Genomic DNA, 5,071 nt, shown 5'->3' with positions numbered 1-5,071 from the left:
GTAAGAAAACATGATAGTAAATCAATAAGATTTAGACAGTAAATCAATAAGATTTAGTTGATGTGACACGAGTGAATCCGTACCAGGAAATCACTATGTTCAAGTTCTAAATTGAAGGTTGATTGTCCAATTACGGGTGGCATGCAGGGCTCCTGCTTACTCCCACAAGCAGGACAGTCCAAAGGTCGTGACAAATCATGTGGACCGAACATCCATGGGACCGGAAATCCCGGTGGGTGCGATAAACCCTGCAATGCATATATATATTGGAGTGTAACCATAATTGATAAACCGTCCTCACAAAAAAGATGATCTAGATACTTCAAAATATACAGAATGAATTGAGTGGACAGACATTAACATAGATTGTTCTCAGGATTCACCATGCAACAAAAGCGGCAGTACTAAACAATATAGGGTTCGCACACACAACTCAAGTACTGAACAATAGTACTTACTACAGACAAGCAAAGTTGCACTAATTGAACTCTGCAGATTATTTCTTGCCACTGACCTACGAGATGTACCCCACATAACTGACTAGGCCATGGACTTCGCTATAGATGTCTACCGGCACCATCGCTGCTAGGACCCCGACTCAAAGCCATACCGATCTAGCATGTAACACCTCATATCACTTTGCGACCTCACGCACGGTATTCCCACGGGTGTCGCCTTACCTTGCACGGGACCGTTTGCGCCTTTTTGCACATGTATATGATAGTGTCGCTAGCATTCATATGACAAGGAGTCCGGGCTGACATGGCTAGTCGTGAACCCAAAGTGGCACTAACTCACAGGGACAGGCATACATGACCCAGCAACGAACGTGTCGGTCATCAGCGAGTGAATCCGGGCTGTAGCAACTGGGCTAGCAGGACTCCGGTAAACCGAGCTATAGCAGGCTAACAGGACTCAGGTAGACACCGCGTGACATTTCCCCGAAGGGACAGACACAGGAACGAAGGACACATGCCGGCCAGCCTAAGTGTTCCGGAGCAGTACACTACAACAGGGACCCCCCTATAGCAACGCATCATTGCGTTGCCAAAGGTCCATATAAACGTTGGTAACGTCTACACCAACAGATTTGTATGTGTTGCCGTTGGTGACGTTGCAAGGGTCTACAACAACGTATATGCATCCGTTGGTAAACAGTATGAATAAGTGTTGTAAGGTAGCAACATATAGAGTTAGAGCCCAACAACGCTTCGCATGCGTTGGTGGTTACCCTAGAGAAAATGATTAATAAATGAGTATTGCAATGCATAGTGCATTGCATAAAAAATGCACTTTATTTTATATATCACCGGCCAAAATTATTAGGTCAATGCCGATATTGCACTAGGGACACAGTATAATAAAAAGAAATTTCTCATGTATTAAATCAACTTGTTTGTATTACAAAGGACATGATACAAAGATTACAAGATTTGAAACTAGTACTAATCCTATTCTTGACCTTGCAACCAACGTCTCAGCCATTCTGAAACATAATAATCGAAACATTGACACAGAAAATATCAGAAACATAATGATTGAAACATTGGCACTAGAAAAAGACACAATGTGAAACTATCTAGTAGCACCCCTATTCTTGACCTTGCAATCAACATCTGAACCATGCATCATCCAATATTGCAATCTACAACAGAGAAATGAAATAGGTTAATATGCAAGAAAAGTTGAAAGGAGGAGCAACATAGAAAGGTTGATGGCAATGTGATAATTAATCTGGCTGCATCAACCCGAAATACCAAGAATTCATTACCAAATGTAACATTGTCAACTTTAGCTTTATATTCGGGGTCGCTACTTTGGATTGAAGTAATAGCAATGTTCTTGTTCGGATTTGTCCAGTGTTACATTTGTAGCTTACAATAGTCATTTTAGCTTACAGTAAACTAACTCAGCTCATTTCATTATTAAGTTTCACCATGCTAATAGAAACAGAGTGTTTTATACGGGTAGGGGAATGTAAGGCAGACATACGGTAGTTGATGAATTGTTTTACGTAATCTAGCAGCAAAGAGTCTTATCTCACAGTAGTAGTACACCTATTTTCACATGCAAGAAAAGTGTTCTCTCGCAGGAATTAGGTGAAAAAAGAGAGAAGCATGTCCAAGATAATAAAATATAGTCAAGCAATGCTATTAATACTACAAAATTTCCATTCGATCTGGTGAAGAATCATTCATGCAATGTAGAACTACTATCAGAAAATACCTCCTAGTAAATCCACCTTGGCACTAGTGGTGTTCTATGTTTTAGCGCCAACAACATCAACTTGGAACAATCGAGTCTCTGTAACCTGCTGATTTCACATATGCATTAGTAGTCTATATGTTTGGTTTTGCCGACAGAATTGTTCGCATCAAAATAGCCGAACACGTGTGACGAAAAAACTTAAGCGTACTCTTTATTCTTTTAGATCAAAACTCTTACATGGCCTTGTTTTTTATGGAAAAACTCTTGCGCGACCTGGTTCCACGATATGACGTGCTACATGGCTGAAACAATCTAAACTCTTACATAGCATCTAAAACGACTCAAACTCCAGCGACCTTTTCCTGGACTAGTAAGGCATGCTAACTCCAAGACAATACTAGTACAATATGTAGGCCGCTTGCTATGCAAACTCATTGAATCATGTATAGACTACGACCCACCTGATAACATAATCACCTACGACATGCAAACCAGACATGTTGGAAAACTAACTAATCAACCTATCCAAATTAGACTCAAACTTGTCTAGTTAAACTAGAATGGACTCCTACTAAACTACTTAAAAATTATTCTAACAATTTAAAAGACCACAACATTCATGCAGACTAAGTAATGCCAGCATATTAGTATATGCCAAATTCTATTAAATATGATTTGCTTTCTTAGTTCACTTGTTTAGGGAGAACATGGAAACTTAGAGCAGTTCCAGTATGCTCATCTCTGTCACCATGGTTGCTGGATGCATGCTCAGACTGTTGGCCCGAATAGGTAGAGGAGAAGGCCATAAGTATTACAGAGAAGAGGAGATCCTAGTAAGATCCAATGGTTTGGGATTTAGTGAATTCGACGTAGCTGACACACTCGCACAGTCGCCGCATCTGATCGCTTAGCTCTTTGTTTATGGTTGCTAATATCATCCCACCACCGTAGTGTGCCCTATATGTCAGGGAAGCAGAATGCACAAAAGGAATAATTTGCATGTTTACGTTGTTGCATTAACCAAGTACAGGCTGATTGTGTTAACAGTTGAAGGAGAATATATTACAAACAAGATAAGATGTGAGAGGCACCTGGCCAAGAGTTTGTGTGCTGACCAATCATGCATCCTTCTACTATTTGGAAACATCTGTGGCTCCCCACAAAATACAAAATCAGTACAGAGATTGAAGTACATGTAATTCCAAAAAAATGCACTAAACTCGATTTAGAGGTGAGATTCCAAGAGTACGAGTCATATACATATGATGAGAATATCAAGGTATGGTGTTCTTGTAACTCACCTTCAGATTTTATAAATTATTTGGATAACATGAGTGTAAGAATTATTTCCATCTGAGATTTTGCATAAAATTTGAGATTGTAGTATGCCCATTTTTACTGAATAAGAAGCTGAAACTAATGTAACTTTTGGTCAGGGGGAAAAATATCAACCAAAAAAATAGAATACGATACAAATTCATGTTTTCCTTACATTAATATGAACAACATGAACTATCGAAAGGATCCTCACCATGCTATAAACAACTGACTTAAATAATTCCCAAGGCTTCTTCTGCATATTCATGGATTTCTCTTTATTGCAATGCACTAGTGTAGTAGATAAATCTGTTAAAAAACAGCAGAAGCACACACTTAGTAAAAGATAATGTCAGAACCTGCGAGTGTAGATGGAACAAAGGGTTATAGAATAAACACAAATATTGGGACGAACGGATAAAAGTGGGACTTGTTTATTTAGTATACTGTATGTATTCATGTGACACCAAATAAATAACGATTCAGTCTATTGAGAAGGGTATTCTCCATTTAAAAAAATCATGCTAGTATCATGGAACCATAATTGCACTGACATGCTGTCTTCTCCGGTGACATACATGATCGCATATGATATATCGCTGATACACTATCTCACTCCAATTTGAACCAAGTTGATCTCCTTTATAAGAAAACTGCATTGATGTTATTGAACAGGTCATGCTACATGTTAGTATGTAATGATTAATTTCACTTGAAAAAAATACCTAATTATCCATCGATCCATCTATATAGTAAGAGGAAAGTCTGACCATAACACATGACAGGGTACTACTCATCCAGAAGTAGTATAGATCAACACATGGTGATTCAGATCTAATCTAATACAGTAAACACCAGAGCCAGACATGTCCATGTCAGAGTCGAGGTAGAAGAGACGGAGTACCAATGTCAATCCCGAGCCAGCTGCTGCACGTGAGGTGATGCAGTGGTAGTTGGCTGATAAACCAGAGCTACCGGAGCCACGCCGGCGACGCTTGGCGACTAGGGTTGTTGCGTGGCGTGCGTGCAGGGGCGCGGTGGACGGGTGCGAAGTATCGGGGGAGAACATAGAGGGAGTCGGGGAGATCCGTGAGCAGTGGGTTGGGAGTCCACCGGAGCCTCCCGGAATCGGAGTTGGCGGCGGCGGCGGCGCTGTGGTGTGAGACATAGAGGAATCAGGGGAGAGATGTGGCTGGGAGAAAAAAAAAATGGTATTTTAGGCTGTGTGATATATTTGGAAGGAGGGGGCGCAGATAAGGTGGAGGTGGGTACGGTACTGTAAAAAAAGGAAAGAGGTGGGGGTGCGTGGAGGTTAATCCCTTCGTGGGGAGGTGGGGTGGCTCACATCGTTGCTAGATATGCGTTGGTGCACGGGGGTGTTTGTTGTAGTGGTAGCAAGCTACCAAGGCTCAGTGAAAGCACTAGGAGACATTTCCCGGTAAGAGAGACTATCAAGGATAAACAACTAGATAATCAGATCCCACACATACCAAGCATTTCAATAACATACACACAATATGCTCGATATGTGCAAATACAACATGGC

The 5,071-nt window shown here is 40.8% G+C and overlaps 1 long non-coding RNA gene across 6 annotated transcripts; it reads right to left on the bottom strand.

Moving 5' to 3' along the window:
* Window positions 1–1,358: 1,358 nt before the first annotated feature.
* Window positions 1,359–4,781, bottom strand: LOC119324541. Of its 6 annotated transcripts, XR_005157019.1 has the most exons (6): window positions 4,430–4,777; window positions 4,104–4,178; window positions 3,740–3,834; window positions 3,300–3,355; window positions 2,227–2,311; window positions 1,359–1,645 (listed from the first exon to the last, which is right to left on the bottom strand). It is a non-coding gene; the product is annotated as an uncharacterized LOC119324541 (long non-coding RNA). The 6 variants fall into 6 exon arrangements; XR_005157016.1 differs by having other exon boundaries at window positions 3,740–4,178; window positions 4,430–4,781; XR_005157015.1 differs by lacking the exon at window positions 4,104–4,178 and having other exon boundaries at window positions 4,430–4,769.
* Between the last annotated feature and the right edge of the window lie 290 nt (window positions 4,782–5,071).

Source organism: Triticum dicoccoides, chromosome 6B (genome assembly GCF_002162155.2).
Source record: "Triticum dicoccoides isolate Atlit2015 ecotype Zavitan chromosome 6B, WEW_v2.0, whole genome shotgun sequence".
Lineage (NCBI taxonomy): Eukaryota > Viridiplantae > Streptophyta > Magnoliopsida > Poales > Poaceae > Triticum > Triticum dicoccoides.
Note: the sequence above shows the minus strand (reverse complement) of the source record. Positions and strands in the feature narration are given on the sequence as shown.